We start from the raw sequence: 10,759 nt of genomic DNA on the forward strand, positions 1-10,759 counted from the left end.
AGGTGGTGTTGCCCTGATCCCTCCATTATAAAGCTCCCCATCAATTTTCACACTGTGGTTCTAGCATCTCGTGAGAATTGCCTACACTCATTGTCTCATTAACGCTTGCAAGATACTGATTTTTCTAATTCTATAATTCTTTTTGCTTCTATTAGCTGGGATTCTACTATAAAGGGAAACTTTTCATTATAAAGAAAAAGGTAGGATAAATGCTTGATTCTGTCCCTTTACTTATCGATTGTCAAGAGAATTGGTTGTGCCCTGGCAACTTGTAGCGGTGACAAATGCAGAGGGTGTTATTATTTCATTTTGTTCTTGTATCATTGTGATATGTTTCAGTTCATTATCTGTTTTGGTGCTAAAACGGTTCAAATTTAGGTGAGTGAAAATCCATTCAGATTAGCTTGTGTATTCCTTGGACTTCATTCATTAGTCTTTGACACCTTCCTTGTTTTTGGCATAGTACTCTGTTTCCCCGAAAATAAGACCTCGCTGGACAATCAGCTCTAATGCATCTTTTGAAGCAAAAATTAATATAAGACCCAGTCTTTTATTATATTGTATTATATTATATAAGACCCGGTCTTAGATTGTAGTAAAATAAGATCGGGTTTTATATTAATTTTTGCTCCAAAAGACGCATCAGAGCTGATTGTCTGGCTAGGTCTTATTTTCGAGGAAACACTGTATGATGTCCCATGCACAACTCATTCATGCCTGCCGTAGACCTGTTCTAGTCTGTCTCCTGCTGGTCCAGAGGGACTCACCTGACATTCTGCTGCCTCTCCTGATACTGCCTCTTCCTTGGGGCTTATCTGGCCTTTCCTCTGGCTGACAGTCCTGGTCATTAGAAGATGATCTCAGTCACCTCTTTGTTTGGCAAGACACATTGAAAGTTTTACTCTGAGTTTCTATATCTGTTGCTTTTAAAGCCTTTCATGCCCTTTCCATGCCCAGATCTCATGCTTTGCTTTTTATTTTGTTTTGCCTCTTAACATGGCTGCTTCATAACCACATCAGCTGAAACATAGGGAAAGGGTGAGAAAGCAGAACATCTGGAGGATGGAAGACAGACCAGAAATGTTTTACTCAGGTCATTTTTATTTATTCATCTGAGTATCTACTGGGGCCTAGTCAGTGCCAGGCTCTGAACTAAGTGCTGGGGTTAATACGCTCTGTCCTGGTGAGGAGAAGGGTGAATTGTGCCCCCACCTCCCCAAATCCATAGGCTGAAGCCCTAACTCCCAATGTGATGTATTAGGAGGTTGGACCTTGGGGAGGTGATTAGGTTTAGATGAGGTCATGAGGGTGGGACTGTCACAATGGAGGGAATGCCTTTATACGAAGGGGAAGAGAGAAAGATGGATGTCCTTCCCTGTATGCACTGAGGAAAGGTCGTGTGAGGACTTAGCAAAGAGTCCATCTGCAAGCGAGAAAGAGCGCCTGCATCAAGGGCTGGTCATGCTGGCACCTGGACCTCAGACTTCCCAGTCTACTGAACTGGGAGAAATCAGCTTCTGCTGTTTAAGCCGCCCAGTCTGTGGTGTTTCTTACAGCAGCCCGAGCAGAGTTAAGACAAAGGGTACATAAATCAAAAGCACAAAACACTGTGCTGAGTGCTATAGGTGGGGTGATGACACCAGAAAGTTCTAGGTAAACGTGTATTCTTGTGCAGGCTGCTCAGTGCCCTGGAGCAGGGACATAACTGACCTGGAAGGCAGGCCCCATGGTGCACAGGAATGGGGTGGGGATGCAGGTGGAAGGGGGAGCTTTGTGTGCAGGGTTTGATCATTCTTGGCACCAGCTATACTTTCATTGGCACAGATGCAATCTGGCTGGACAAATAGGCTGGCTTGGCTTCAGGGGACTTGTCTGGGTAATATAAGGGTGAGAGTAGCTCAAAGCTGTTGTTCTTAGAGGGTGAAGAAGGAAGACCCCCTGCTTTTTCCAGGTATCGCAAGGCACCAGCAAAGACAGAGTCTGAGCAGCATCAAGCCCTCGTGCCCCTCCCTGGGGTCTTCTATGGCAGGGCATCACCAAGGGTCCATGGGAGCTTCCCAAGTTTCAGCCCTAAACACTTCCCAACAGCAGGTAACACAATGAACTCTAATGACCGAGTGCTAGGCTAGGTGCTACACACATATCTCTAACCCACACCAAACTCTGCCAATTTGGGACTATTACCCCATTTCCCAGACAAAGAGACCGAGGTTCACACAGGTGGAGCCAGGATTCCAGTGCATTTGACATTGCTGATGTTAAGCCTCCTGAGGAAGCCCTGTGTGTCCTCACTGCTGAGGCTCTAGTGCAGGGGTGTCTAAATTTTTTTCAACGTTTTTCACCAAGGGCCATATGCGGTAAAATACACAAACAGCCGGGCCACTCACTCGAGGTGAAGTACGTATTGCCTCACCTGGTTTATTTAAGTAAACTAAATATAGTTTTGGATTTTGCTGCGGGCCAATAAAAAATGGATTGCGGGCCGCAGTTGGCCTTCGGGCCGCAGTTTGGACACTCCTGCTCTAGTGCCTGGCACAGCACCATCCATCAATGCCTTGGTAAAACTCTAGGTATCTTGTGGCCATCTCTGGATTATGTAAAATCACGAGCAGTCCCTGCACCCCAAATAGTACCACACAGGGAAACTGAGGACTCAGCAACAGAAGGTGCAGCATCGAGTCCTGCCCATACTTGATCTGCTCCATCACAGCACACATCCCAGGGACCACAGCAGAGGGGCCACTGCTTCCGCATTTTGGGGATCACCAGCCATCAGCTTCCTTATTTCTTAATGTCTCCCAAACTTAAAAATAATTGCAAGACGTGCAAACATTTTTGAGATTCTTCCTGAGCCAAAGGTGTCACCACTCAAATTTTTGTCAGTGTGCCGATAGAATTGTTGGGTCCGGCTCCAAACATGTTTGTGACCCATGAAATGCCTTCGGAGGGGAAGATGGTGCTCATAGACCCTGTTCAGCTGGCTTCTCCTCAGAATTGGTAAGAAGGTCCTTGCAGATCCCCCCAGGGCTGGGGGAGGGCTGAGTCATGGTGCACAGATCCTGTACTTCCAGCAGAGCCCCTAAAACATGGCTGGATCCTGGGCTCCTCTCTCTCCACCGTCCACATGCCCTCTACCCCCTCCCAAGGTCAAGCCTGGAATACTTTCATCACACTCACTCCCCAAACCTTGGCCCTTCCCTCCTAGAATAGCCTTCCTGAAAGTCAGTGGAGTCAGACCCTCATTTCCATCTCGAATAGACACACTTGTTGATTCAAGAAAGTGTTTCTCAAGATCCTTTGTAAGTTGGTTTCTAGACACTTGGATACCATTTACCCACCAGGCCTGTTCTAAAAGGCAGTGGAGTGACAGGCTCGCCCCCCACACTTGAATGCTGCTGAACTGCAGTGCACACACTGTTAGTCTGGGACCAGAGGGGAGAGGAAGAGACTGGCCTCTTTCCTGGTTCAGAGCCACCACACTAGATGAAGTGCTGTTGTTTCTTTTCTCTTTGGCACCCTCTCACATCCTCCTTTACAGCCTTTATCTGTTTCCCCGGGCTCTTGTCCCCCATCCTGTCTTGTGCACCTGTATTCTGGAGGTCAGGACAAGGCCCAAACATCCTGTGCTCCAAAATGATCTTCCTGCTCTCCCTGCCAATTAGAATATCCACTCCCAACGGTACCTGCACACAGAAATTAATCCCCATTGAGATGTAAATGATGGATAGGATTGAAATCTTCCTGCAGAAGCATTTCCCAGAAAGAGTATGTAGACAAATTATTTTTTAAGTTATTTCTTTTAAGATATTTCTTTACTACTGATTCCCCAGTTTCGATATGTTGTCTCCCTAACCTTTCACCTAGAGAACACTCTTTTTGTGTAACATTTCTTACATCTTACCTTTGGCTCCAGAATTCCACAGCACTCACAGGGGAAGTCTCGTTATTTTTAAACTAGGCCTATGACTCTGACACACTGCCAACTGTTGGAATTTCTGACTGTGTAACAAAGTGTAAAGGAACTTTCCTGGTATATGTGCATACATGCGTGTGGCAGAGACACAGAGAGTGACAGGTGGATCTCCATGGTGATGACTCTGAATTCTCTACCCAGACATCCTGCTCACTCCCAGACAAACATATCCAGCTTCAGATGGGACTTTCCCTTGGGGTCCCAGACACTGCAAACCAGAAAGGCCCAGAGGGGAAACCACTGTATCCCTTCACGTCAATATATGGCAGTGTCATCCACTCAGGTACCCAGGCCAGAAGCCGAGGCGTCATACTCAACACCCCTTTCCCTCAGACCATGTACCCCACACCGAGTCCTGCACACTCTGCTGCTCAGTAGCTCTCAGATCCGAACCTTCCCCTCCCGCCTGAGTCCTGCCATGCTGGTGCTGAGGACATCATTACTTCTCTCCTGAGTGGCCAGCAGTCTCTCCTCTGGACAGAAGTAATAGTACCTGCCTCACTGTGTGGCTGTGAAGAATAAAACAACACAAAGCAACAACCTCCTCTTTATTAAAAATCCACCCATTCAATACTGTGTGTGTGCATTATTTCCAGATCAGTGCTTGGTGCTAATGTCACAGAGTAAATATTTTGTGTGTACTCACAGGGCTTATGGTCTAATAGAGGGAACACATGAAAACTGAGATAAAGGGTCCCAGGCACTGAGGTAGCCGTCGCTATGGGAACTGTGGGAGGGAGACACAAAGGAGGAAAGGAAGCAAGTGGCCAATTCAATCCAAGGGCATTGGGAGTCTGCGGAGAAGAGATGGGAGCCTGATGGGTCATAGCCATTAAACAGTCAACAGACTGGTGTTGACATAAAAGCGCAGTGTGGCCCACTCCTCCTCCACTGAGGCAAACCCCGGTGTGTCAGTCCTAAGTCAGTTTGCAGCTTCTGCCGTCTCTGTCCCTTCTGTCTGACCCACTCCAGGTCCAACTAGGAGAGGAAATCTACTGCCTGGAGTCCTTCGGGGTCCAAATCCGCTGTGGGACATTTCTGCTGACTCACCCCTGGTGGCTGGCATGTATGTTTGGCTACTTTTGATTGTGTGCTAATCCTTGGCTTACCTGAAGGCCTGAGTGAGAGTGACTTCTTCCACGTGAAAGTGGCGCCCCAGGCCACGACCAACCAGGAAGCATCTGAGAATCATTTCTCCATCTGGGATTTTTCTAATCATTTGGTAATGTAAACTCAAACCTGGCACCTGTGTGAGGTTAGACCTCTGATTCAAAATTTTAGGAGAGACTTTTCTCCCCCTTAACTCTTAGCAGGGGCCCCAAAACAAACTGATAGCGACTTGCCAGGAGTCATTTTTTCCCTAGGTCACCCATTCAAGCTGTAACCTTTGGCCTGTTTGTAGGGTCCTCAGTTCCATTCCCCTACCTTACATGGGCCAAACCCATTATCTCCTGTCCTGCCACATGGCCTTTGAAATCCAGTCTCTAGTTTTCTGGAATAGCAGACTCTTGAGGGTAGCTATGGCCTCAATTTTGATTTTGTCTTCTGAGAATTTTTCTTGCTTTCTTGAGAGTCTATTATTTTAAATAAGTATTTTGTTTTGTAGTGGGACACTGTTTCAGTGTATCTTATCTGCCACATGGCTGAAAGTGGAAGTTTCCTCTTGAGAAATATACAAACAAAAGCTTGAGTTTGGACTTCTAGCCTCCAGAAGCGTAAGCAAATACATTTCCATTGTTTACGCCACCCAGTGAGTGGTCTTCTGTTATGGCAGCTCTAACAAACACAGCACCCATCAGTCAACTTCAACAATTAACATTCTGCCATGCTTGCTTCATGTCATCCTCTCCCCAACATTCACTTCTTCATTTTTGGCTGAATTATTAGTTTAAAGCAAATCCATGACATAATATAATTTTACCTGTAATTACATCATTATCTTCTTCTAACAGGCAAGAACTTTTTAAACACAGCACGTATCCTTGTGGCTTTTGACTAAGAATTCCATTTCTAGGGATTTATTGTGGGTGGGTACACATGCACGTGGCCTTGGGGAGGGAATGGCGTCTGTGGTGTGGCTTGTTCAAAAGGTCCCTACCATCACTGGCCACCTTATAACCAACCAGGCATCTGCTGCTCCCAGGACCTCGCTACCCCTCACCAGCCAGCAGCTGTCAGTTGAAGCCCCTACTCACCACGTCCCCTGGACTAGAGATGTGAGACCTGTCCCACCTCCATTTCTGTGCAGTGATGGACCCATTAGTGTTCTGCAATCCTTTCTACTTCTCTGAGGGCCTGCTCAGCAGCTCTCCCAACTCTGCCTCAAGGGGGAAAGTGGGACCCAAGGCCCCGGGAATCTCACCTGTGCACTCTCCCTCTTTTTTAAATTGATTATTGACAAGAGTCAGTTTCCAGTGTACATTATAGCGACTCGATATTTATATACATTATGAAATGATCCCCATGGTAAGTCGTTACCATCTGTCACCATACAAAGTTATTGCACTATTGACTATATTCCTTATAGTGTACATGACATCCCTATGACTTATAGCTGGAAGCTTATACCTCTTAATCCCCTTCACCTATTTTACCTGTTGAAAGTAAGTTTACGGATTGGAAGACTCAATTCAAGTTCTCTCTGTATGCTATGTATACTGCACATAAGCAGTCCTAGAGGCCATCCATAGGACCTGTGACCACAGGTTCAGGCTCCAGTGGTTGAGGACATGCATGACCTTGGTCTCTCCAATATGCAACTCCCAAGAAAGTTTCTGACAGCTTCTTAAGAACTAGAACCAGCCATAGAAAAAAATGGCCATTGGTTGTCACCCATTGGCTAACCCAAGGAAGATGATGCTATCCCTCTCCAGTCATCAGCCACTGGAGGGGCAACAAAGATTCCCAGTGCCAGGGAGAGGTGGGAAGACAAGAAAGATTGGCATAGAGAAAGTGAGGGGCTTCATGCGACAAGGGAGAGAGAGGAGAGATTCTGGGAAGACAGGTACATGCGACAACTTTCAGGAAGCCAGATTTCTGCAGTAGAAGTGAAGTCAAATTCCTTTTTTTGGCAGCTAGCTTCTTCCCTGTCTTTGGTGCTGGGTAATGAAATAAATTTCCTGTGTAAGTGTGGGACCTGCTTGCTTAATGGATCAAACAGAATGAATATGTCATCATGGGCAATCAAAGACAGAAGACAAGTGTCTATGTATCAAATATCAAACACTGAGAGAAGTGTCTCTGACATGCCTTCAAAGCAATGTCTCATTGTTCTTTATATCCTAGACTCAGACACTTAAATAACAAGGCAAGTAACTGCAGGGGAATAGTTGTCAGCTACTCTGGGAATTCAGGAGGAAAGGAAAGGCACTGTCTGGTAAGCTGGGGTATTCATAAAAGGCTTCAGGCCATTAAGCTGAGCTGGTCTTGCACAAAGAAGTAAAATAATAGGAAAAAATAGTGAAAACAAAGATACCAAGAAGAGAGAGTATAAGTACATTCTGAGACAGTGATAAGAATATGACAGCAGAGGAGGAACTTGGATTGAGATGGGAGACAACAGTGGAAGCAGAACCTTCATGAGGATGGACAGAGACACTCTAGCCACTGTTCACAAGGCAGCAAAAGCACAGGATGGGCTCCTACCAACTTGAATTACTTAGTCATTGTTTCTTGTTTGATGCTAAGTATATGAAGTATCCGACATGTGTGAAGAAAATGCAAGCTGCTCAACTGCAAGCATGGTATATAGAAATTATATTTGAACATTTACATGCTTGTAGATGTATACACATCTGTAAAGGTACATATTCTAGATGTGTATACATCTATCATCAAGTTTACGTGGGTGTAAGCAACAGAACTTCCTCCAATATTGGAACTTACTAGAGGGACGTCAGGGATCTCATAGAATTGAAGGGGAGACCAAGGTGTCAGGTCAGAAAGAACAAGAATCAGGAAGATCCTACGGGCTTCACTGCAGAACCCACTGAAGTTGACCTGAAATGGAAACAGTCTAAACGCCTGTCCTATCCTCTGGCTCCTCTGATTAACATGCAACAACCCAGGAGCGAGTCCAGTTGGTTTGGCTTTGTTCATGCACCCAGCTCTTAGCTGGGGGAAAGGAGGATTCTTTATTTTACAATTCCCCAAAGACTGTACCCAACAGGGGAGAGAGAATTCCCAAAAAGGAAATGCTACACCCAAAAGTAGGTGAGTTGCTGAGCAGCTGGAGAATCACAAACCTCCCACATTAATTCTGGTCTCCTCCGGGGAGCAGGAACCTACAACACAGTCCTCTGGGATGGTGGGGATTTTTAACACTGTATGAGGATTTGGTGAGTTTAATGCTAAAAATAATAAACAACAAAAAACCCCAAACAAATCTTTGCTCCAAACACACAGGAAAAAAAAAGCAGACTACAAACAGAGAAAACTAGACAGATGATAGACAGATTAGATAGATTATAAATAATCCTCCTCGAACCAGAAATCAAAATGATGCCACCTAGTGACTCTGGAGTGGGATGCAAGGTCCCCAGTGTCCTTCCGAGTATTACCAGGTACAATCACATACCTGGATTTAGATTGAGGTCCTGAAGCTCCTAAGAAAAGCAACCACAAGACCATCAGAGGTTGGAAGAGGGAAGGAAAGAAACAGAAACATGATCTTGTGTACCCAAACTCCAAAATAGGAGGAAACTCAGTATTAAGGAAGGTAGCCAATAAAATCAACAAAATCAGAACAGGAATTCATTCCAGAACAGCCTGAAAAGGATAAAATAGATCGAGAGTGTTTAAAGAGATCAATGAAAGTTCCACTTCTGTTAAAAAAAGAACTGTAAATTATTTAATAAAAATGGGAAAAAAGGAAATAAAATCAGATGGCCATAAACAATTAGAAATCTCATAAATTAAAAACATAGTTTAATATTTAAAATGCAATAAACAGAGTGAGGTGGATATAGTGAAAGAGTAAGTGAATTGGAAGACAATACTGAGGAAATCACCCAAAATACAAGATACACACCTCCACTTACATGTCTAATACACATTTCAAATATTTTTAGCTAAGGAACCCCATCTTCAAATCACATCTGTACTAGGAAAAATAAAACAGGTCAAACCACAGCCATTTTGGTAGAAGTGGAGGTGGTAGGATTGATCTGGGTTATTAAATGAACATTAGGTTATAGCTTGGTGACCTTTCTGTTGCTCTCTTGCATTTTTAAAACATATATTACCTCAGCTAAATAATGAGCATGTTGAAGATAGAAACTGCTTTATTCTTCTACCCACTCCCTCAAAAAATATTTGATTTTGGTTATGCTTTAAGGGATTATAATGAAATTCAGTTCAATTAGAATAAGGTTTGTATTTTATGTAGTGACATTTCTATTAATATAGAAACATCAGTACTAAGGAATACAGACTTTTTTCTTTTTTTTAAAGTTCTTTTCCCATACTATTACAACAGTATTGCTCCAAGGTTAATTTAACTCTATTATTCCATTGTTATAGAACCAGAACTGTATTTAACAATGAGGTAGAATCAACTCAAGCAAGAAAAGGCACAAAATAATCCAAATTAGAATTTTACAAAACTAAATTTAAGGGGCGGCCAGATGGCTCAGTTGGTTAGAGCGCGAGCTCTCAACAACAAGGTTGCAGGTTCAATTCCCACATGGGATGGTGGGCTGCACCCCTTGCAGATTGAAAACGACGACTGGACTTGGAGCTGAGCTGCACCCTCCACAACTAGATTGAAGGACAACGACTTAGAGCTGATGGGCCCTGGAGAAACACACTGTTCCCCAGTTTTCCCCAATAAAAAAAAAAAAACACACCTAAATTTAAGAGCAGTAATTAATGAAATAGTAAAAACACTGCTCAACACTATTAGAGCTCAGTTAAAAAAAAAAAAAGATATATTTGGCAATCTAACACTGCAGCCCCTAACCCAGAGAAAATATCAAGAACATAAAGTCACCAAGGGAAGATTTTATTCTCTCTCTCTCTCAACACACAGCTTTACACACAAAAAACTTTTTTTAATCTAGAAAAGCTGAATGATTTTCCCAAGGAAATATAATTTCATTAAAAAGTAGGGAACATGAACAAGCTATAGCTAAAGAAACTGTATGGGCAATAAAAAATACTTGAAAATATGCACATGTTTTATAAGAGAGTTTATCAAACCTTCAATGAGATGATTATACAAACTGTACCACTAAATAGAAAAAAACTGAAAAGCGACTCATTTTATAAAGCTATCCTAATGGTCTCTAAAACTAGATATAAATAGCATTAAAAAACTAAGTCAATCTCATTTATTAGTATAGATAATAAATCCTCAACAAATTAGCAAACCAGTGTTAAAAATCATTCATATATAGGTTTTGTACCAGTTATTGAAGGGTAATTCAACACTGGAAAAAATATTAGCCTCATTCATTCCATTAAAATAGATAAATGAAAAACTATTATTATTTTCTAAGTCTCCAAAAACTCATTGGATAAATTCAAAACCTATCCCTTGGGGGGTGGGCGGGGTATTTGGGGAGAAGAGATCCTTTAGGAAACTAAGAAAAGGAAATTTCCTTAATTTAGTAAGTGTTATCTACTAGTGTTAGAAACTTCAGCAGACATCCTAGTTACTTCCCATAACACTCAGGAAAAAAACAAGTATGCCTACAATTGTTATTAGCTGATGAAATAAGACATGATAAAGACCTGTTATTAAAAATTTAAAAAATACATTTGCAGATAAAATGATCAACTATTTAG

The sequence above is a fragment of the Rhinolophus ferrumequinum genome, chromosome 23, assembly GCF_004115265.2.
Source record: "Rhinolophus ferrumequinum isolate MPI-CBG mRhiFer1 chromosome 23, mRhiFer1_v1.p, whole genome shotgun sequence".
Lineage (NCBI taxonomy): Eukaryota > Metazoa > Chordata > Mammalia > Chiroptera > Rhinolophidae > Rhinolophus > Rhinolophus ferrumequinum.